Here is a 24739-nt window from a genome sequence, read left to right on the forward strand (position 1 = left end):
TCCCCTCTCTGCACGAAAGCCTACTGTGCAAGGAAGGCTTGGGTAAAGGGGGACCTCCCTCCTCCCCGCTTTGCTCAGGCAAGGTGTCCTGGCACTGCCTTGCATCCTCCGAGCCCTGCAGCAATTCCCCACTAGAGGCGGGGCTTTCCTCCTCCGCTGAGGAAGTGCTGCTTCCCACGATTTTTGGAGGCTCTCTGTAATCCATCTGCCCTTCCCCCTCTCGCCTCTGAGCTGATGGCAGTTCCCTGACAGTAATGTAACAGTATTGTTTCTTTTTTCATTCTCATTTGCTTCATTTTTCTCACTGTCTTATACAGGAAGTTTCCTTAATAAAATATTAATAAAAAGATTATCAGTTTAGTATTGCTGTAAGTAAACATGCTGTCTTTTTTTTTTACTGTAGTTATAAACAACAGAAATTCAATTTATTGAGAGAAGAGAATGAAGGTTATGCAAAACTGATTGCTGAACTGGGCCAAGATTTATCTGGTAACATCACTAGCAGACTCATCCTTGAAAATATCAAATCTTTAATAGGTAAGGCATATACACTGACATGTTGGGCATTTTTCCTGGATAGCTAATTCAATGCTAACTTTAAATTATAAAGACTTATTTTTTTAAAAAAATGAACATTGCTCAGTTTTGAACATTTAGCCCAATCAAAATCTTAGACGTGTCGCTTGTTTCTAAGAGTTGTATCTGAACTAGGTCACACTAGACTAGGCCCACAACAGTCAGAAGCAATCCTTAAGTCTGATACTTAGTTCTATAAAGACTTACATGTCAAATCACATATTCTTGTAAATGTTCTGATACTGGTGTGTGTAATTATGGAGGACATTAAAAAAATTTCCATTTGGAATTCAGAGTAGAAGATAGCATTTTCTGATATAGTTAAAATAGTTAGGCACTGATAACTTTCCCTTTTTTGACAGGATGTTTTAACCTTGATCGTAACAGAATTTTAGTTGCATTAGGCACTGATAACTTTCCCTTTTTTGACAGGATGTTTTAACCTTGATCCTAACAGAGTGTTGTATACTATCTTAAAAGTCTATGAATGCAGACCAGAATATGATGAATTCTTTATACCTTTAATGGAATCTTACATGTATATGTGTGAACCTCTAACACTGCCATATCCTTGGATTTAGACTCAATTTCTATCAGGTAATATAGATGTTCTGCCAGGCTGCCAGGCAAGGCTTACCTTTCTCTCTCTCTCTCTCTCTCTCTCTCTCTCTCTCTCTCTCTCTCTCTCTCCCTCTCTCTCCCCCCCCCGTAGATAACAGCACGAAGTGAAAGCAGTCTTTTGCAGCAACAGAGAGGTTTATTGAACACAGCAGAAACATTCAGCGTCCATTTTCAATGTGCAGGTGTTCCCAACTGAGTTCCTCCCACTTCCCTCTAGTTACTCCCATCTCCTCACCACGTGATCCCTCCACCACTGAGCCTTCTGAGAGACTACCCTATCTAGACACCTGGCTCTAAGGCTCATGGGCTGTATACTTTCTAGTGAGGGAGACCCAGCCAGCTTGCTCTCTTCCTGTTCCTCTCTCCTTGGTTGCTCTTCTCCCAGCTCAGCCCAACTGTCATTTCCCGAACTGTGTCCTTCTGTGAGCCATTGCTCTAGGTTGATACTATCCTCCTGCTCTAGAGGAGCTTCAGGATCAGGCCCTTGAGCAGAGGGAGAGGGGGGCTCCCACCATACATCCTTAGAGCAATACCCTTCAGTCTGGTTCCTGACATGTTCGTTAGTAGCTTAAAATTCCTTGGTATTAGTATGGTGTAGTGGTTAGGAGTGGTGGACTCATAATCTGGTGAACTGGGTTCACGTCCCCGCTCTTCCACATGCGGCTGCTGGGTGACCTTGGGCTATGTTGAAGTTTCACAACTTTCTGACTTGTTGCAGGACCTTAGCCAGACCTTAGCAGACTATACGCAGAGTTCACGAAAGCAATCGGTTGCAGGAACCAGTAACTTGTTACTTATAGGTGTTTATTATATACAGTGGACTTCAAGTTACTATTTACAGGAACAGAGCAGAACACAGATCTTTAACTAGCTCTCTCACCACACGACTCTTTAACAAAGCCATTTCCGACCATCGGGAGGAGAGGGGGTTGCGGTCTGGCCCCTCCTCCCTCACGCGCGGGGGCTGAGCTTTGCCCCCGCGAGAGCTGGGGGAATCCCTGGGCGTGCTCGCCACCCACCCGCCAGTCGGCGGGCTGGGGAGGTGTGGCCTGGGCTATTTAAGGCCGGGCACGCCCAGGGACAGCCCTCTTTACCCTTGGCCAGCTGAGAGGTTTTTTGCGGAGAAGCTCGGAAGACGTTTTGCTGCGGAAGCCTTCCTTGGATTATTTTACCGAGTTTTGCTGTGGGAACAGCCTTTTGTTCCGTTTCCCTGGTTGTTTCTTGGCGCTGGATCGTGCTGTTCGCTGCTCGCCCAGTCGAAAAGAGCTGAAATCACACACGAGACTTTTGTCTCAAGCGGGATCCACCCGGGCTCGAAGCGGTTTGAACAGCGGAACGCGGAGGGTCGCTTCGGTGGATTGTGCGTGCTCACGAAGCCCCCTAGCTCGGTAACAACAGGATAAAGTGCAGCAAGAAGCGGCATTTGTCAGCGTCCGCCCGGCAGAGCGGTAACGTATACTGGGATCCCTGTGTTTTACCCATCGGCTGCTTTATATCCCTTTGTCCCCTTCCTCCGGGGTACCCAGGTCTGCTCGATCAGCCCACCGCTTTCCCTGGTGCGTGGCGCCCTCCCTTCACTCGCTTGCCTTTTCCTACCCTTTCGCCTCAATAGGGGGATCTTTTCTTGCTGCCGCCTCGTCCCGCTTTACACCTTTTGCGCCACCCCCCCCCGCACCGCTGCTTGCGGTTAGGCCACGTGCTGGTAGTTGGGTCTCTGATATCGCCCCCCCCAATTTGCGCCTTAAAACTCACTGCGCGTCCCGAAGCCGGCATCCCTCGCCTCCACGGTAGCCGTCCGTTCCGGGTGTTCACCCTGCAGAGCCAGCTGGGGCCGGATCACGTGGCTTCACCATTCGACATCCGTGTGGGACGGGAGCACGTGTGAGGGCTTAGGCGGCCATCTTTGTTAAGGCTCGGGATAAGGGTGGATAGCGGCCGCCATTTTGGGAAGGGCTGCGTGGGCAGACCCGGCGGCCATTTTGTGTGTGGCAGTGGAGGCTGGAATTATTTTAAAACGGCATTCCCTCTTTAGATAAGAGGTGGGGGGTTATTGGCATCGCGGATTAACATAACCACAGGATAATTTTGGTACGGATAGCAATTTCAAAGTTCGATGGTGGGGGTTTCTTTTCATTGTTTCGCTAATTGTCTGATCACTGTTCGGGTGCTCTGAGGGTGACAAGTAAAGAGGGCAAAGGCCCCCCCCCTTGCCTTTCCGGCTTCATCCGCTTTTTAACTCGTTGCTGCCTTAGGGAACACCGCAATAAAAGCCGCTTGTACATTGGCATTAATTGAACTATTATAGGTGGAATTAATAATTACTGCCTTATTGTGGGGTAGTCAAGTCAAAAGCCAATAGCCTTTCTTGGTTGCTGGGGTGGTCAACCTCGGCATTTACCTATTTGTAGTCGCGTTGATTCAGTAAATAAATTAGGGAGTCAATATATAAGTAGAGGAAAATTTATAAATAATCTTTTAAAGGTACTATTAGCTCAGCCTTAAGTGGTTGGACAACAGTTAATCAGGCGGATCCCTTTATTGGCATCCCTGCTTGCGTGTGTGCTTTCACGTGGTGTGACAGTGCTGAGCGGAATAGAGACCGGCTGGTCTGCTGAGAGCAAAGCACGAACAGAGACGTTTCCCGCGGCTAGTTTATTCTAAGCGCAAGTCGGCCGCTTGACTATTCAATTGATTTGTTTTAATCTCATATCCATACAGCTATAAACAAACATTTGAGAAATAAGGAACAACCGCAATAGAGATATACATAAATATAGAATAGATTTAGGTCAATGATTGCATTAAAAAGAAAGAAAGAAAAAGAGAGAGAAAGAGATCAAGCAAATAAATAAGAATAATAAAAATACTGTAAATAAAAAAAATAACAATAATAAATATTAAATAAATACAAACAAATAAATAAGTAAATAAAAACTTCAAAATAAATAAATAAATAAATAAAGAAATAGAGGCCCCCCTTTTTTCCTAAGTTGCAAAGAAGTGTGGTGTAGACAATACTGAACTAGGGTGCACCTCCAAGCAGTTAAATCTATACTGAATAAGCACCGGACTCAGCTTTCATGGCTTCTGGCGGGGACCAACAGCCATCCACCTCTGGCAAACAGCTGGTACCTGCTGCAAGTAACAGTAGCGCCCAGTTGGTAGCCTTGCCCTGCGACCCTCAAGCCTTTGCCCAGCTCTTCAGGTCGTTCGAAACATTTTTTAGGCAATGTAGGCCCGGGCCTGTGGCGCTGCCAGAACCATCGCAGGATATAATACCTGACACCCCCCCCCTTCGAATCTGGGGCAGCCGGGTACCTCAGCCACAGCGGCGGCCAGTGCCCAGTCTTGTAACACAACAGGGGGCCGCCCCAATACCCGGGCTCAGTCTGCCCTATCCAAGAAGGCAGCTCAAGGTGCTAGTAAAGGCAAGGCCCCAGGTAGGAGTAGCAGCAAGGGTAAGGCGCCCGAAAAAAGGGGCAGCAACAGCACCAGCTCACAAGATATAGGTATTCCGAGTGCCTTTCAGGAGCAGGAAACTACGCACAGCTCTACTGACGACAGCGCAGGTTCCAACTCCGAAGAAGATCGGGAGGAAATTCAGTCTACTCAGCCAGCGGCCAGCGCCACTAGCGACGTGGCGCAAGGGGGTAAGAGGAAATCTAAGAAAAAACACACCACGAATAAGAAGATGAGGACCAGGCAGTCAGAGACCGAAGAGGAATCAGGTACGTCCTCCTCAGAGTCTGATATTGAGGGACCCATGGATGGCTATTGGGGCATTGGGGAAAATAATCATGGTATCCCGCTCTGGGCACATGAAAGGAGGGCCAATTCCCACCGAAAAACCTTCAATGGGGTGTTGGAGTGGAATAATAATAATAATAATAATAATTTATTATTTATACCCCGCCCATCTGGCTGGGCCTCCCCAGCCACTCTGGGCGGCTTCCATAAAAACCAAAAATACAATAAAATATCACACGTTAAAAACTTCCCTGAACAAGGCTGCCTTAAGATGTCTCCTGAATGTCAGGTACAGTGGTGCCTCGCAAGACGAAATTAATTCGTTCCGCAAGTTTTTTCTTCTTGCGAGTTTTTCATCTTGCGATGCACGGTTTCCCATAGGAATGCATTGAAAATCAATTAATGCGTTCCTAGGGAAACCGACTTCAGACCAGGTCCGGGGACAGTCTGTCCCCCGACCTCTTCTGAAGGCTGGGGGGGGGGACAAGGGCTTTTCTTCCCACCCCCAGCATTTTAAAAAACCCCGGGACAGCGGAGGACTTCTCCGCTGTCCGGGGCGATTTAAAAGCCCCTGGGAAGGCAGGCAGGGGGGACAAAGACTTTTGCCCCTTGCCAGCCTTCAGAAGAGGTCCTGGACCTCTTCTGAAGGCTGGCAGGGGGCGAAAGTCTTTGTCCCCCCCGCCTGCCTTCAAAAGCTGTCCAGCCAAGGCTTCGCGGACCTCTCCACGAGCAGCGGCAGCGCTGCCACTGTTTGCGGAGAGTTGCCGGCATGCCGAAGCCTGCGCGTGCTGACATCAGCGCGCCCAGGCTTCGCGCACCTCTCCGCGAGCAGCGGCAGCGCTGCCGCTGCTTGCGGAGAGTTGCCGGCATGCCGAAGCCTGGGCGCGCTGAGATCAGCGCGCCCAGGCTTCGCGGACCTCTCCTGCCTTCAAAAGCCGTCCGGGATAGCGGGAAGCTATCCCGGACTGCTTTTAAAATGCTGGCGGTGGGGAGCAAAGCTTTTCGGCCCCTGCCAGCCTTCCTGGACCTCTTCTGAAGGCCGGAGGGGGGGGGAAAGGCTTTGCTCCCCACCGCTAGCATTTAAAAGAGGTCCCCGGAGATTTCCCTATGGGCTTTCGTCTTGCGAAGCAAGCCCATAGGGAAATTTGTTTTGCGAAGCGCCTCCAAAAGGGAAAACCCTTTCGTCTAGCGGGTTTTCCGTCTTGCGAGGCGTTCGTCTTGCGGGGTACCACTGTAGTTGTTTATCACTTTGACATCTGCTGGAAGGGCGTTCCACAGGGCGGGCGCCACTACCAAGAAGGCCCTCTGCCTGGTTCCCTGTAGCTTTGCTTCTCGCAATGAGGGAACCGCCAGAAGGCCCTCGGCGCTGGACCTCAGTGTCCGGGCAGAATGATGGGGGTGGAGACGCTCCTTCAGGTATACTGGACCGAGGCCGTTTAGGGCTTTAAAGGTCAGCACCAACACTTTGAATTGTGCTCGCAAACGTACTGGGAGCCAATGCAGGTCTTTCAAGACTGGTGTTATATGGTCTCGGCGGCCGCTCCCAGTCACCAGTCTAACTGCCGCATTCTGGATTAGTTGTAGTTTCCGAGTCACCTTCAAAGGTAGCCCCACGTAGAGTGCATTGCAGTAGTCCAAGCAGGAGATAACCAGAGCATGCACCACTCTGGCGAGACAGTCCACAGGCAGATAGGGTCTCAGCCTACGTACCAGATGGAGCTGGTAAACAGCTGCCCTGGACACAGATTTGACCTGTGCCTCCATGGACAGCTGTGAGTCCAAAATGACTCCCAGGCTGCGCACCTGGTCCTTCAGGGGCACAGTTACCCCATTCAGGACCAGGGAATCCTCCACACCTGCCCGCCTCCTGTCCCCCAAAAACAGTACTTCTGTCTTGTCAGGATTCAACCTCAATCTGTTAGCCGCCATCCATCCTCCAACCGCCTCCAGACACTCACACAGGACCTTCACCGCCTTCACTGGTTCTGATTTAAAAGAGAGGTAGAGCTGGGTATAATCCGCATACTGATGAACACCCAGCCCAAACCTCCTGATGATCTCTCCCAGCAGCCGCATGTAAATGTTGAAAAGCATGGGGGAGAGGACAGAACCCTGAGGCACCCCACAAGTGAGAGCCCAGGGGTCTGAACACTCATCCCCCACCACCACTTTCTGAACACGGCCCAGGAGGAAGGAGCAGAACCACTGTATAACAGTGCCCCCAGCTCCCAGCCCCTCAAGACGGTCCAGAAGGATGCTATGGTCGATGGTATCAAACGCCGCTGAGAGATCCAGCAGAACTAGGAAACAGCTCTCACCTTTGTCCCTAGCCCACCGGAGATCATCAACCAGTGCGACCAAGGCAGTTTCAGTCCCATGATGAGGCCTGAATCCCGACTGGAAGGGATCCAAATGGTCCGCTTCTTCCAGGCGTGCCTGGAGTTGTTCGGCAACCGCTCGCTCAATCACCTTGCCCAAGAATGGAAGATTTGAGACTGGGCGATAGTTGGCCATTGTGGCCGCATCTAAAGATGGTTTTTTAAGAAGCGGTTTAATAACCGCCTCTTTCAGCGGGTCTGGGAAGGCTCCCTCACGGAGGGAAGCATTCACCATCCCACGAAGCCCATTGCCCAGTCCTTCCCGGCTAGCTTTTATAAGCCAGGATGGGCAAGGATCCAGGAGATAGGTGGTTGGTTTCACTCGTCCAAGCAGCCTGTCCACATCCTCGGAGGTAACAGATTGGAATTGATCCCACTCAACTTGACTAGACAGAACTCTAGCACTCTCAAGTCATGGATGGCAGTGGTCTTATGAATCATTGACCTGGAAGGATGGGGCATTGGTGGAGGACGTAAAGGTCGCTACCAATCAGCCCACAGATTTCATTCTGGGGAACCACTTGTCCCAAAGGAAGAGAAACAAGATCCTCAACGGGGAGTACGTTGATATTTTTACCCTCCTTCCCCCAGCCAAATTAACAGGGAGAGGCGAAAAGAGACGCTCTTACAGTAAGAGGAGGTATAGAACGCCCAGGGCGGAGCGCACCTTTGAGAACTGGTTGGATGGCTACCAGGTTTTCATGGGCGTAGTTTGTGCAGCTTATCCTCGGCGTTCTATGGATTTGGTTGCCTATCTGGCGCATGTGAGGCGTGCTCGCGCCCTCGCAGGGGAGAATTCCGCATTAACGTATGATGAGAATTTCCGCAGAAATGCCTCCCTGCTTCCTTCGACCCGATGGGACCTAACAGACCCTAATTACTGGGGCGAGGATGTAAATCCCTACATGGAAAAGAAAAGTCAGGACGCAGCAAAAGTGGGTAAGACGGAGACAAAGCGTCGGCGCCAGTGCTGGGAGTTCAACAGGGGGGTATGCTCGCGCCCCTTTTGTAAGTATCTTCACGAATGTGAGCGGTGCTGGGGTAACCACCCCGCCTCCTCGTGCTTTAAGAACAAACCGCAGCCCTTTCGGGGGGTAGGGGGTACTTCCACAATAGCACCAGAGGTGCCCCCGGAGCATCCCACCAGGGACCCAGTAACCGGCAGTAACGTCGATCTTGGTCTGGCCTTTTCTCCCATCCTCCTACAGCCCCTCAAAGCTTTGTTAGAACATTACCCGGAAAAAAGCGCAGCAAAATACCTTTGGGAAGGGTTCTCTAAGGGATTTAGAATCCCAGTAGCGGTTCCTCCCAACTCGGGGGACCCACAAAATCAGAAATCAGTTAGGGACAGGCCTGACATAGTCAGAAAAAAGTTGGAAAAAGAAATCAGGGCTGGCAGAGTGGCGGGGCCCTTCGCCGAACCGCCCTTCGAGGGCCTTCACCTATCCCCGCTGGGTATTGTGCCAAAAAAGGCTCCGGGCGAATTCCGCATGATTCATAACCTTTCCTTCCCAAGGGGAGGCTTGGTCAACGACGGAATCCCCCAGGAACTTTGTACGGTGAAATACGCGTCCTTTGATCAGGCAGTCAAAATGATTCGTAGATTCGGACAAGGGGCATTCCTGGCAAAATGCGACATTGAATCGGCCTTTCGCCTGCTTCCAGTTCACCCAGATGACTTCAGATGGTTGGGCTTCAAATTTGAGGGCGCGTATTTCGTCGACAAAGCAATGCCCATGGGCTGCTCCGTAGCTTGCGCAGCTTTCGAATCCTTTAGCACATTCCTGGATTGGGCGCTACGTTTCAGAACAGGGTCCAAGGGCGTGTCGCATTACCTCGATGATTTTATTTTGGCGGCGGATAGCAAACCACGGTGCTCCGCCCTTCTCGAGGCATTTACAACACTAGCTGGCGAGTTAGGGGTACCCTTGGCCGCTGACAAAACGGAGGGTCCAGCCACCTCCATCATATATCTAGGTATTGAGCTAGACACCGTGGCCCAGACCTCGAGGTTACCAGGAGAGAAACTGGCGGCGCTCAAGGCGCTGATCCAGCAACTGCTGCCCCTTAAGAAAATTACCCTGAGACAAATTCAATCCTTGCTGGGCCACCTAAATTTCGCTTGCAGGGTCGTTGCCCCTGGCCGGCCATTTTGCGGCCGCCTTGCCAGAATGTCTGCGGGGCTGAAAGCACCACAACATAGGGTGCGCCTCTCCAAGGAAGTCAAAGCCGATCTGGGTGTTTGGTTACAGTTCTTAGAGAAGTACAATGGGATATTCTTATGGCAGGATTCAATCGGACGCGTCCGGGGCGCTCAGTTTTGGGGTATACTTCCGGGGACAGTGGTGCGCCAAACAGTGGCCCCCAGAATGGCGGGGTCAGCCCATTACCCGGGACCTTACATTCTTGGAGTTTTTTCCGATAGTTGTGGCAGTGCACTTGTGGGCAGAACAATTCCGCAATCACAGGGTGTGTTTTAACACTGACAACCAAGCAGTTGTGGCGGTCCTCGCCAGGCAGTCTGCTAGGTCCACCAGAGTGGGAAACCTGTTACGCTCCTTTGTCCTTCTGTGTCTAGAACGGAATATATACTTCTCGGCCAAATTTGTACCTGGCATTAATAATGACATCGCGGATGCTCTATCTCGTTTTCAGATGGAGCGCTTCCGCTCATTAGCGCCAGAGGCGGAGCAATCATCGATGCCTTTCCCGAAGCATCTCTGGAATCTTGGGAGAGAGAAGTAATGAAGGGAGTATTTGGGGCAGTGGCCCCGTCTACGATGAGGTCATACAAGAAGGCGTGGGCTGATTTCTTAAGGTTTTGCATGGGCATGCCTGGTTCGAGGTACCGCAACATGCCTTCAACTAGGGAGGTCCTCTGCTACTTGGCACATCTGAAGGAGTTAGGCAGGGCACCCAAGACGCTCAATATCCAGTCGGCAGGGATCTCGTATTTTTGCAAAGCCTTCCTCGGAACCGACCCGTGTGCAGCATTCATCGTGCGCAAAACATTAGAAGGGTGGCGCAGACAGCATCCCCCTAGTTCAGATAGGAGGCGGCCCATAACATATGATATCTTGTCCCAGATACACAAGGCTTTGCGATCAATTTGCTGGTCAAAGTACGAAGCGCGCCTATTCTCGGCCGCGTATTCCATAGCCTTCTTTGGCGCCCTGCGGGTGGGCGAGGTGGTCTGCGAAGGAGGGGCAGCACACTCCCAGAGGGGCATCTTAATGAGTGACCTGACTCTGTCCGGAGCCGACCTCATCGTCCAGGTCCGGAGCTCAAAGACTTACCAGCAGGGCAAAGGGGCCCTGCTTCGGCTACCTGCTGCCCACAAAAAAGGGCCCTGTCCGGTTAGGGACACTAGGCGTTTCATTTACTTAAGACCTAACGGGCCCGGTCCGCTTCTGATCCACTCGGACGGATCACGAATGACTAGGCATCAATTCACAAGGGTAATGCGCTTGGCTCTGTCGGAGAGCGGTCTGCCGGCGTCGGAGTTTGCGGCCCACTCATTCCGTATAGGGGCGGCCACCACCGCGGTGCATCTAGGGCTCTCCACGGATAGGATAAAAGAATTGGGAGGTGGAAATCTAATGCATATAAAGCTTATGTTAGAAAAAATATTATGACCTGGTGATGCATCCCCTGACGTGGGCTCCCCTGTCTATTTGCCTTTCAGAATCCAAGAGGGTGCGCATTTGGTTGGTGGGCCACAGCATCGTACATTGGGCCCGGAGTCGTGCCATGAGCGTTGGACTGGGGAGCAACCTGAGATTACCATCTAATGTGGAGCTGGCTTGGATAGCGCGTAGAGGGATGCGCTGGAGTGAATTCAAACCAGCAGTGATGGCAAGGGCGGGGGCAGAAGGGCCACCCGATGCCCTGTTGATTCAATTGGGGGAAAACGATCTAGCATATCGCAAAGCCATTGATTTAAGATGGAACATTTTTGATGATCTGGCCGAGTTGGTAACAGTGTACCCACGCATCACAATATTATGGTCCTCGTTGCTTGAGAGGAGGACATGGAGGGATTGTGTGAGCCCGGTGGGAGTCAATAAGGCAAGGACGGTGTTAGAGCGGGCAGTCGAACGTAGAGTGGCGGCGCTGGGCGGGTTCGTCATAAGACACCCAAACATCCAGTTCAGCAATGAGGCCCTCTACAGAAGGGATGGCGTACATTTGTCTGATGCGGGGAACGACATATGGTTGGGGGACATCATAGCAGGGATTAGGAGTTGGTTACAGGTTTGAAGGTATTGGCGGCGAGCTTTGCTCGAGTGGCGGTTAGGCATTGGCTGGGGTTCAAGTGGTACGAAAATGGTGGGGGGGAAGGAACGCCATCACCTTCCCCCAAGATAAGGGGTAGTCCGGTAGAGGACTCCGGGGGGCGTTGTCTTGTCCGAAACCTGGGAAGGTAAGGGCCTCCGGCACGCCCCCGAGCGGTGACACCCGTGGGATCCTAGTTGGCGTACTTCAACAGGACCCCCCACGGTTTGTGTTAACCCTTCCCGGTCACCATGCCGGGTAGTTGATAGGAGCCAATGCCTAAGGCCAATACCTTCAATTCTTTAACCAATAAAGTTGTGGCCTTTTCATGCCCATTAAACTTAAACAATGTGTCCTGTGTCTTTATTTCATTTGGGGGAGGGGCATTGACACGCAACACACTGACCAACACTAACTCTCACATTCAAGTCAGTAGGCCATAAATCATTATGCCTGTGTGGGAGCTTGACCAATGATAGAGCTGTTTCCAGGCCTCTATATCTCCAGGCAGATTTTACTCCTTTACATTGTCTTGGCTGTCGGCCAACTCTTAATTGACTCTGTGTGAAGCTGCACGTATTCAGATTCCCAACAGGCTAGTCACACTTCTTTGAACTCTCTCAGCCTCACTCACCTCACAGAGTGTTTGTTGTGGGGGAGGAAGGGAAAGGAGATTGTTAGCTGCTTTGAGACTCCTTAGAGCAGTGATAAAGTGGGATATCAAATCCAAACTCTTCTTCTTCTTCTTCTTGTTTATTATGAAACAGTTGTAATAATTTTCTTTTGGATCCAGACTAAGTTAGTCGTGTTTATCCTGACTGATTTTAGTGTGAAAAGGTAACCATGACTAAAATTTCACATTGATTTCAGTTGGAAATAAGGTTTTAATGAGCATCATAGCTTTAAAAATGTTCATACTTTTTAATGGGATGAGCAGATCAGAATGTAACTATTCTTTGGGTTTTGTAGGGCTTCCAATTGTGTGATACAGTTATCGGCTTTAAAAAGTGCAAATATACATTTTGAAATGCTTATTTTAGGATAAAAGTGTTTTGAAAGTTGGACATTGAGATAAAATATTTATTTTTGCAGTGTTTTTAAGATTGCAGAATAGTCCTAAGCATCAAATCATGTGCAAGTGACACAGAGCAGAAATGGACTGATCCACCTTCGTGGCAGTTTCCAAGGCTGTTACCACATAATTAGCAAAATGATGGTGGGTAATGTTAGGATTTCACCTCTCCCTACGTTGCAGATATAGGATTGTTGGATCACGTGTCTGTTTGTAATGCATTTCAGCTGCTGATTGTTAGAGCTATATAAGCAGAAAGGGAGATACGCTGTTTGTTCCCTTCCTCCCACGGCTCTCTCACAGTGATGTTTTGTTTCAGTGTTCTCTCCGAGAGAGAGACACAAAGAGGAGCCATGTTTATTTTGTACTGTTATGTTTGATTTCGTTACAATAAATAAGGATTAGATGTTACACCTCAAGGCTAATGCTTCTATTTTGGACTGTGCTGGTTGTGTGCTCATGCTCCACGAGGGGTATGCATCGATTCAGCATAATAGGAGACTGGCGTGAAGAATCCCGGGCGACACTGCATTGGGGGAAGGCACAAGGCCTCAGCGTTATCTCCCAACAACTGGTTATGGGCCCAGAAGCTTGTGATTTATTGGACTGCTAAATGAGGTATGTAGGAATAACGAGGACAACAGAAGGTTGAATGCAAGTGAGCTGTGCAGGAGCAAGCTGGCAAGCATGCTCCAAGCAGGCTGCCGACTAGCTGTGCAGAGGCTCCTTTTATTAACAGAGGTCACCAATGGAAACAGTAGTGAAACCACTCTGAACATGACGTATTTCCATCTCAGCACATTTCCAGCATTAGCGAATAAACGTGTTAGCAGGTGTTTCCCTAAAATGTTCCCTGATACTTGATTACATCTGCGTCCCTGGTCATGCTCCAGCCAAGCGTTATGTCTATTAGGATATTTCCGTTCCACATTAAAAGGGAGCAGGCTTTGTGAGTCACAGAGTCTGCGCATGTCCTGTTCACAGGATGTTTATGTTTGCTATTCCTTTCGATTTCGCAGTCGGTCGGAGACACTGACTCAGAACGGTCATGTTTTTCTTTGTTCTGTTCAACGCTAAATAAAGTCTGTAAATATGCTCTTCTGCGGTGCAGCTTTCTGGCTGTGTTTTCTGCTGATAAAGAGTGTGCACGAGCCTGGAATGTGGCAGTCTATCTCTGAGGTTTCGTGTCGCTAATTGCTGGATCTGCGTGACTACGGGAGATCGATGGACGTCCGGCAGCCGGCTTGGGGCCATGATGGACTATATCTCCCTGGCAGTATGCCCAACAATGTCTAGTAACCAAATCTGTGAGAGGACAAACGGCCAGGGGGAAAACCCTGTCTTCTAGCCAAGAGGCGAGAGTCCAGGGAGTGTGGGCGCAAGGCTCCTTGGCACACTGTTGCATGCCGGGTGCGAGGTGTGCCTCAGCACATGTGGAGCCTTACCTCCATATCTCCCCTTTTTCCTAAATATTAAAAGACGGGTGTATTCTGAGTCCGAATCGGTAAAGGCCAAAATGTGAGGCCCAGAGCGTGGTTTACAAAGCTGGAGCAGAGAGGGTCATGACGTGGGGGACAAGGCAGACCCTGCAAAGTTGAAAAAATAAGGAAACACATTGTATGAAGCAACATTCTGAGATCAAGCAGATTGTGGTCAAAATGGTGTAAGCAAAAACTTGTTTAAGCCATGGAAGATCAGGAAGCCAGCTAGTGAGCCAGCTTCACAGTTCCTCAAAGCCTTCATTGGCAAAAGCAGGCATAGCATGAAAAGAAACAGCATGGAGTTGGCAGTAAGTTGGGCAAATATATGGCAGCAAATAATGAGCCTAATGTCTCTGGTTGTTCAGGCTCAAGAGGGCTGATGTTGTCCGGCGGAAACAAGGGCTTTGGTGTCACCCCAAGTGACTAGACATGGTTCTTTCCTGGTCTGCACTTGTCGGCACTATGTCTCCCTTGGGTGGTGCTTTTCCGGCATCTCCTGTAGGGTTAGTTGGAAGTTTGGAGTTGGATTGGTCAGGTCCTGATGCCAGGCCATGCTGGACAGCGGATTGGACTGCTGACTGCACACACTGAACTGGAACTCACAATGGACCTGTAGGGGTAAAAAATAATAGCATAGCTCTGCCCCCAGGTGATCAGGGGCCACAAGGCCACGCCACTGCTGATCTGCTGCAGGTCTGGCAGCTGTTGATAAAAAAGCTTTTTAGCTTGAGGTCCTTGGATTTGTGGAGATGCCTGTCTGCTGGTGCAAGCTGATCTGAATTAGAAGCAAGATGGTTGCGTGGTGAATCCCCTCCCCCCTTGTGAAATGAAGACACAGGACACATTATTTTAGGTTAATGGGTGTAAAAGGCCACAACTTTATTGATTACAGGAATTGAGAGGTATTGGCCTTAGGCATTGGTTCCTATGGACTACCCGGCATGGAGACTGGGAAGGGTTAACCACCAGCCGGGGGAGTCCTGCTGGAGTACGCCAACTAGGTTCCCCCCGGGTGTCACCGCTTGGGGGCGTGCCTTAGGCCCTCACCTCCATAGGCTTCGGACAGGGCAACGCCCCCCAGAGTCCTTTACCGGACTACCCTTCGCTTTGGGGAAAGGTGATGGCGCTTCCTTCTCCCCTCATTTGCATAACAATTACCCCTGCCAATGCCTAACCACCAATCGAGCGAAGCTCGCTGCCAATACCCTCAAACCTGTAACCAACTCCTAATCCCTGCTAAGATGTCCCCCAACCAAATGTCATTTCCAGCATCTGAGAGATGCACACCATCAACTCTGTAGAGGGCCTCATTGCTGTACTGGATATCGGGGTGGCCGATGACACACACCCCAGAGCCGCCACTCTACGCGCCACAGCCTGTTCTAAGATCTTTCTTGCTCTATTGATTGCAACCGGGCACCGACAATTTCTCCAAACCCGCCTTTCAAGCAGCGAGGACCAGAAGATGGTAATGTTGGGATATGAAGCCGTCAACTCGGCAAAGTCCTCGAAAATGTTCCATCTTAAGTCTATGGCTTTTCGGTATGCTAGATCATTCTCGCCCAACTGGATAACTATGGCGTCAGGGGGGCCTTTGGTGGTGGCTCTGGCCATCACAGCTGGCTTGAATTCAGCCCAGCACACACCCCTCCACGCTATCCAAGCTACGTCAACATTTGGCGGTAAATTGAGGTTTTGCCCAAGGCCGGCGAAGATGGCCCAGTTCGTTGGCCAGTGCACAATGCTGTGGCCCACCAACCAAATGCGAACCCTCTTGTGTCCTGGAAGGGAAATGAAAGACAAACCGAGGTCAGGTAAGATGTCGCTAGTCATAATTTTTTTCTAACATATGCTTTGTAGGCGTCGGACTTCCACCGCCCCATATCCTTTATCCTTTCAGCTGAAAGGCCAAGGTGTACTGCCATGGTGGCGGCCCCAATTTGGAAGGAGTGAGCCGCAAATTCCGCCGCAGGCAGCCCGCAAGCCGCAATCACCAAGCGCATGACACGCGTAAATTGGTGCCTTGCCAAAAGTGAGCCATCTGCATGTAAAGGAAACGCCGAGTATCCCTAACCAGGCAAGGTCCCCTCTTTTGAGTTGCTAGCAAGCGAAGGAGGGCCCCCCTACCCCACTGGTCCGTTTTTGAACTTCGCACCTGCACAATTAAGTCAGTGCTAGATAACGTCAAGTCACTTAAGAGGATACCCCTCTGTCTGGAGCCTGGGCCACCTTCGCATACCACTTCGCCTATACGCAGCGCGCCGAAGAAGGCAATGGAATAGGCGGCAGAGAATAGGCGGGCTTTGTACTTGGACCAGCATACCGCTCTTTTTCTGAATCTGTGTCAGTATGTCATAAGTTATGGGTCTCCTTTTGTCATCACTGGGGGGCTGGAGTCTGCGCCAGCCCTCTAAGGCCTTACGCACTACGAAATCAGCGCACGGGTCGGTAGAAAACAGGGCTTTACAAAAGAAAGATATCGCAGAGGACTGAATATTAAGTGTCTTTGCTGCCCTGCCCAGCTCCTTCAGGTGAACTAAGTAGCGGAGGACCTCCCTCTTTGAAGGAGGGGAATCCTGCCTCGAGTTGGGTATACTGTTGCGAAACTTTAAGAAGTCGGCCCAAGCTTTCTTATAGGATCTCAGCGTGGAAGGGGCAACTGAACCCAATACTCCCTTCATCACTTCTCATTCCCAAGGCTCCAGAGGTGCTCCGGGAAAGGCTGCGGCAACTGCTGAGCATCCGGCACTAACAAGCGGAAGCGATCCATCTGAAAATGAGACAGAGCATCTGCGATGTCATTATTAACGCCAGAAACAAACTTTGTGGAAAAGTAGATATTCTGTTCAAGGCATAAGAGGACAAAGGATCGTAAAAGTTTTCCTCCTCTGGTGGATCGTGCAGACTGTTTTGATAAGACCGATACTACTGCCTGATTATCTGTATTGAAACAAACCCTATGATTACGGAAATACCCCACCCACAAATGTACTGCCACTACAATAGGAAAAAAATCAAAAAATGTAAGGTCCCGAGTAATGGGTTTACCCCACCATTCAGCAGGCCAGCTCTGAGCGCATCACTGTCTCCTGAAATAAACTCCGAACCCCAGGGAACCTGCCGCATCAAATTGGACTTGGAAATCTGCATTGAGCGCCATGGTGTCCTGCCACAAGGATACACCGTTATACCTGTCCAGAAATTCCAGCCAGACTCCCAGGTCAGATTTTACCTCCTTGGAGAGGCGTACCCTGTGCTGTGGGGCACGAAGGCCTGCTGATAGTCTTGCAAGGTGGCCACAGAAGGGGCAGCTGGGCAAAACCACCTTACATGCAAAATTTAGGTGACCCAACAACTATTGAATTTGCCTAAGGGTCACCTTTTTCAGTGGCAGGAGCTGTTGTATCAGTGCCTTAAGGGCGACCAACTTCTCCTTAGGAAGCCTGGATGTTTGCGCTACTGTGTCTAACTCAATACCCAGATAGACCAGAGATGTGGCAGGGCCCTCTGTTTTGTCAGAAGCCAATGGTACTCCGAGCTCCTCTGCCAGGGATGTGAATGCCTCCAGAAGGGCAGAGCATCGCTGTCCATTATCTGCAACCAGGTTAAAGTCATCCAGATAATGTCACACTCCGGCTGACCCTGTCCTGAAGCGTAGGGCCCACTCCAGAAACGTGGCAAAAGCCTCAAATGCTGAGCGTGCGACGGAGCAGCCCATCGGCATCGCTTTGTCAATGAAATACGCCCCTTCAAATCTAAATCCCAACCAACGGAAGTCTTTTGGATGCACGGGCAGGAGGCGGAATGCCGACTCAATGTCACATTTCACGAGGAGTGCCCCTTTCCCGAATCTGCAGATCATTTTTACTGCCTGGTCAAAGGAGGCGTATTTCACAGTACAAAGTTCCTGTGGTATCGCATCATTGACAGAGCCACCTCTTGGGTAAGAGAGGTTGTGAATCATGCGAAACTCACCCGGTGCCTTTTTTGGGACAATGCCAAGAGGGGATATGTGCAGCCCCTCGATAGGGGGATCGTGAAAGGGGCCTGCAACCCTCCCTGCCTCGATTTCTTTCTTTATCTTTTTTCTGACTATTTCAGGCATCTCCCTAACAGACTTCTGGTTTTGGGGGTCTCCGGTGTTAGGCAGTGTTGGTACTAAAGGGTTAAGAGGTAACAAGTCGCTCTAATCACTGAGCAGCTGGAAGTCATTAAGCATCCAGGAATGTGAGTTAGTTTGTATAAATAGTCAGTTCACCCGTGTGTTTTCTCTCTCCCCCCGTGTTTGCTAATATGAGTTAAGTTTAGAGTAAGGTTTTCTTTATGCCGGAGATAAAAGCATGTGTGCTTTATCGCCAGGGTTTTTCTTTTGTAAATAAAGTTTTTTCCTGAGTTCCAAAGTGCTTGCTCCAGGATTCTTCATTGAAAGGTATTCTCCTGCCTTCTTCAACCGCTGCACGAAATTCTCTGCTGAGATAAGATTTATGGCGTTAGAAGCACACTGGACGTTTACTTAACATTAAACTAATTAAAGTTTAATGGACAGGTTATGGCTGTTTGTACGTCAAGAAGGAGATAAGGAGTGCAGTTCAGAGTGATTTATGAAAGGACTGGAGCGAAGACAGAAGCGGTTGCCGACAACGAAAGCCTTCAAAGCAGCTTGAGTCCTGCAACGTGCCTAGAAAAAAGTTTTAAACAGTCACTGCGCAGTTTGTACTCGCTGGAAGACGTCTTATTCCTCAAGGAGCCACCTCAGGAGCTGGGAGACGGTCTACAGGTGTGTGAGTATCGTTCCTAAGCCCCAGGGAGGATGGCAGAGTCCCAGGAAAGTTTTGCTGTCCCGTTTACGCGACTCAATGGGAAAAATTGGCAAGATTGGAAGGCTAGAGTAAGGGTTTGGTTGCAAGCAAAAGAGTTGTGGAGTTGTACTGAAGCACCTCCTTTACAGGCAGCTGCAGACGCGTCTGCAGAAGACAAAGCAGCAGCAGCAGCTTCACAGAAACGCGACAGGAAAGCCCAAGGTCTATTAGTTTTGGCAGTGGGACCAGAGCAAATGCCTTATGTTTCTGAGTTAAAGAACACGCATGAGGTCTGGACGGTTCTGCAGCGGCTAAATTCCAGAAACACTGCGGGGGCCAAGATCCATGCTACAAGATGTTTGTTTGATTTACGTCTCCAACAGGGAGCGTGTGTGAAAGAACATATTGCCAAAATGGTGTCTGCCTTTAATCAACTAAGACAGCTGGGCATTCCTTTCTCTATGGAGCAGCAGTCATACATATTGTTGTCTTCTCTTGATAAAAGCTATGAGACTCTAGCTTTAACTTTGGAAGCTATGCCTTCAGCTGAATTAACCCTTGAATACATTTCTTCTCGGCTTGCAGATGAACAGGATAAAAGGCAAAGAGAAAGAGGTTTGTCTTCAAAGGGGAGTTGTGCTGTGCCTAAGAGTAGGGATGCTGAGTTTGAGAACACAGTAAATGCTTTTGCAGCTAGACACTGTTTTCGCTGTGGTTCCTCTTCCCATTTAATCAGGAACTGCACACGTGAACCTGGTCAAGACAGCACCAAGGCCGTTACCCCTAGTTACCAGACAAGGAGTTCCAGGGGACGTCGAAGAAGAGGAGGAGGTCATGGCTACTCCCACAGCACACAGCACATGGCTTCAGCAATGGCCTTGATGCAAGGGCGTGGCCAAGGCAGCAATCTACGCTGGTTGATCGACAGTGGTGCATCTCACCACCTGGTGGCGCCATCTAGTGTCCGTTTGCAGAATTGCAGGCATTTGCAAACCCTTAAAGTTGTGACACTGGCAGATTCAACTAAACGTTCCTTAGAGACTGTAGGCACAGTGTTCTTGAATTGTTTGCATACAGAAATTGATGCCTATGTGCTAAAGGGAATGAAGGGGTGTATTTTGTCTGTGTCAGAACTTGATAGAGATGGGTTTAAAACTGTGTTTGAAAATGGGGTTTGCACTATTTCAGAGAATAACGTATCTCTTTTGCAGGTGGAATGCAGAAATGGGTTATATTATTTTGAGACAAGTCCAGATGAAGTTGAACAGGTTCATGCTGGTTGTGTGAACTCGCCTACCCATAATTCTTGTGTTCATTTATGGCATCGCCGTTTGGGACATATTAATTTTCAGTATGTTAAAAGGCAACCTGAATTATCAGAAGGGTGCAAAATGAACAAATGTACTAAGTATTTGGATTGTACTGCATGCAAAAGGGCGAAGGTTCATAGATGCAGCTATACCAGTTCAGATAGGAAATCTGACAAAGTATTCCAACTTGTGCATATGGACCTATGTGGCCCAATGCCTGTTGCTAGCATGGGAGGTTCGAGGTATGCACTGTGTCTCTCGGATGACAAAACAAAAGTCACATGGTTTTTTCCTCTCAAAACAAAAGCAGATACTGCAGAAACAGTTAAAAATTGGGTTCATGCAGTAGAACTTGAATTCGGTACTAGAGTACTTGCTTTTCAGACAGACAGAGGGTTAGAATTTACTGGGTCTGTGTTGCAGAATTTCTTTAAGAAAAAGGGAATTAAGCATCATCTGTCTACACCTTATTCCCCCCAAGAAGGAGGCGTGGCCGAACGTAAAAACAGGGTTCTGCAAGAGTTGGCAAACTCTATGTTGTTTGATTCTAAACTCCCTCAAAGTTACTGGGCGGTAGCCTGGCAGACGGCTACTCATATTCTGAACCGAGTATATAATTCGGTAATTGATACTACGCCATATTTTGCTTTATACGGGAAGAAGCCCAAAGTTAATTACTTTCAGGTGTTTGGATCTCAAGCCTATGTACTTATCCCAAAAGCATTAAGGAAAAAGGGAGGTCCAAGGGCTAGGAAACTCATTTTTTGTGGGTACGAACCACACGCCAAATCTTGGAGGTTAGTGAACCCAGATGGGAATACTACAAGAGTGGTCATCAGTAGGAGCACTGAATTTTGTGAGCAATCCGGATGGACTCACTTACATGCTAACCCTGACATTTTGAGAGATGATTTAGGCATTTATGCTGAGAATGAAAGTCCAGAGGGTGGTGAGCCAGAAGGGGATGGTGCACATGGTTCAGATGCAGATTCTGACCAGGCACAAGGTTCTTCTCCTAAGGTAGAAAAGCCAGAATCTAGGAGTGTTCCAACATCGCCAGTCAGTAGGCCTAGCAGACAGCAAAAGCGAAGCAGGTCGCCTGCAACACCAAGCCCAAGGGAGGTATCTAAATGGAGGTCTTTATCCCTAGGGACGCATCCAGATATAAAGTCTGGGACAGATTCTGACAGCCAACGGTCAGAGGGGGCACAAGAGGAACAATTGCGCAGATCAAAACGTGCCACAAAGGGCAAACCACCAGAGCGGTTTAAGGTGACAAGTGTATACGTAAATATGGCACAGTGTGAGCCAGATAGCTATGTAGAGGCACAACAGCTTCCAAGCTCAGAAGCCGTAAAGTGGCAGGAAGCAATGGAAAAAGAGATGGCTTCAATGAAGTCTCTCGGTGTGTTTACAAGTACAGAGCTTCCGAGAGGCCCCTACACGGTCCTGCTGGCCACACCAACAGCGGTCAAGGTAGCAGAGGTAACCCCGTGGATTCATCATTCTCGTCTGAAGTGGTCTGAGGGTTATTGGAACTGTGAGCTGAACCCCTCTGACCCTCTGAAGATGAAGTTCACCAGGAACCCTTGCACCTAGCCCCACCGGAAGTGGGCAGGAGCACGGGCACCGGGACTACAGGTCTGCTTGCTCTCACTGCACCTGGAAGCCAGTGAGTCTATGCACACCGGAAGATTTGGGAGCTGCACCAGTGGATGGGAGGACCCCTACCATTTAAAATATCAGTCAATCCCAGATTTCAGCCAGATTTTGCATATAAATCCCTAGTACAAATAACAGTAGCAAGGGCCGATAGGAGGTTGGCATCCCTGGGTGGGGGCATTCTTGATAAGTGGGTGGATTGGTTGACTACATACGGTTATTACATCCCTTTCTTTTTCTGTGAATTCTACATACCAGATTGGGCACAAGCAGGTCCAAGACAATAGTGACACATACCGGGGGAAGAGTACATGCCAGGGGAACCAAGGAGAGCCATACGCAGCTTCTCCTACCCACCTCCCCAAGGGGCATTTCCCCGCGCCATACTGGTCACTGTAGCCTTTTTCCCTCCACCACCCACAGGTCCCTTCCAGGTAGCGGTTGCAGAGTGTATGCAGTGTGAGTTGACCTCTCCAGCCCGACCAGAACCTGGGGACCACTGATAAGTCCACTGGGTGCGGCTGAGTGGGAGGCTATATCTCACCTAAGGTATGTTCTGGTACCTGCTACCTTATATAATTCTTGCAACCTCACTCCTTCTGGTCCTGATCATTCTCTTCTGCATATACAAGAAGGATTACAGTAGTGACACCAACTCAGAGCCAGAACTGATACAGTTCAACCCCGAAGGCCCACAAAGGGAAAATGAGAATGAAGCTCCTATTAATCTTGATTTGCTTGTGGGTCCAGAGAGGCCCAATGGTAGTGCCTTTATAAATCATGCTGAACACATGTTCCAAATATATGGAGAAAATGCTACCTTATATTATGAACACCCAAGGAAGGTAGCTGACATGTCCCTTATACCAGGATTGATCAAGGATCCTGACGCTGTTTTGGCAGGCCTACTGTACAATCAAAGTGGCCTCTTTGCAGCCCCACCTTCCGAAATGAATGACATCCCCTACCGATACATCCGATACACCAAAACCACAAAATGCCTATGTTTTGTTGTCATTCCACTGGAGTATGGAATTCCAAATGGAAGTATTGGCCCCAAGTTAAGTACCACATTGACAAAGGATGGCTGGGAAACTATACCCAATGCCCTGATAAATTTTGGCTTTGGGGTTCCTACAATGCCTCCTACCAGGGCAATACTACCTCTTCAGATTTGTACCTATACTTCCCTCAGTATTCGGTTAATTTCACTGGACAAGGATCCATATGTTCTGGCTGGATGATTAAGGATCCTAACCTTTGGTTTTTATATGATGGATTGGCAACAAATTTCCACCCAGGAAATTACCAGTGTGTAGGCGTAGGCGCTTTCACCTTTCCGGTTACGGTGGAGGTCAATCACCAGGTGCCCCTCCTCAGAAGCAGACGGAAAAGGGCAGCCCTAGGCGAGCACTGTGAAGATGAAATTTTTCTGTCAAATTCTGTGGGGAGTGTTGGGGGAGGATTTATAGGATTCCTCTCAATGGGCATATACCCAGGAGTAGTTTCTGAGCAAAATCGAGCGGCGCTGTTTGCTCTTACATGCAGGCTGGAGAAAACTATCAATGCCACCACTCGTGTCTTGCGCTCCCTACAGGCAGAGGTGGAGGATTTGAACCAATTGACGATGACTCACAGATTAGTTCTTGACTACCTCCTTGCACGCTCAGGCGGTTTTTGCTAAATTGTCCCAAAAGGTCAATGCCAGGTTAAATTCCATGACCTTAACAAGACAATCGAGGATGAATTGCAAAAATTACAGGCCCTTGTAGGTGACAACACTCCCACTCAGAATCCCTGGGTGAAGATGTGGTCATGGATCCCAGGAGAAGGGTGGGTGCATAGCCTACTGACTGCCTTAGCCATAGGAGGATTTATTTTTCTGTTGCTTCTTTCTGTAATCCCTTGCTGTCTGTCCTTGCTTAGAGGAATGATAAGCCGCAATATTAAGCATCTTACTGACCCCCAGATTCTGGCAATATATCGAGCTCTGCCCCCGGTGCCAGAGGAGCCAGAGGAGGACCAGGAAGACAATGGTTACGAGCGAATGCGTCGTGAACCAGTTCCCCTGCAGGAACAGGTCCCCTTGCAGGAAACAGTGGTTTATTCTGACATTCAGAGTGGTATTCAAGCTCAGGAGTCAGATGAATCTTCTCTCTGAGCTTGAAAAGGGGGGAATAAAGCAAGAAAAGGGGGGCACTCTTATGCTACCCTTATGCTATTCATATAATCAGTTATCAGTAATCAATATATTCATATGTGCTCACACATAACAGGGCTTACAGTGATTTTTATAATCCATTTTAAATCAAGGGAAGCTTTGCCTTAGCTAACTGCAAACTGCTTGGAACCGCAAGTCCAGAACCGACCTTTCACCTAGAAAACATCCTTGTACCCTGAACAAAGGGGAAGACATGAATCAGAGACACTGGTACAAAATCCCCCTCAAATGCAGGCTAAAATAATCCACAGAACAGGAAGGGCCAAACCACAAAAACTCCACAAAACTCCCTGTTCTGTCAGAACTAGGGAAAAGGTCAGACTGCGCATCATTGCAGACAACGGAAAGCAGAAGTTGGGAGTAAAACTCTGCACTCGGCCAGGAGCCGTGAGCATGGCAAGAAGAAGCGCTAACTGGTCATTTTTCGCTGGCGTGCGTGACTGTCTCATGATTGTCTCATGATCTGTGATTTGCTCAGGTATATAACCTCAGGATTTGTCTGCTTCTGGGTCCCAGTCTTTTGGAAAAGATTCCAACTGGGTCCATTATTGCTCAGCAATAAACCCTCACCTTCTTTTTCTCCAAAAAGCTGTGTCT

The sequence above is a fragment of the Podarcis vaucheri genome (genome assembly GCF_965113315.1).
Source record: "Podarcis vaucheri genome assembly, chromosome: W".
NCBI classification, from domain to species: Eukaryota; Metazoa; Chordata; class Lepidosauria; order Squamata; family Lacertidae; genus Podarcis; species Podarcis vaucheri.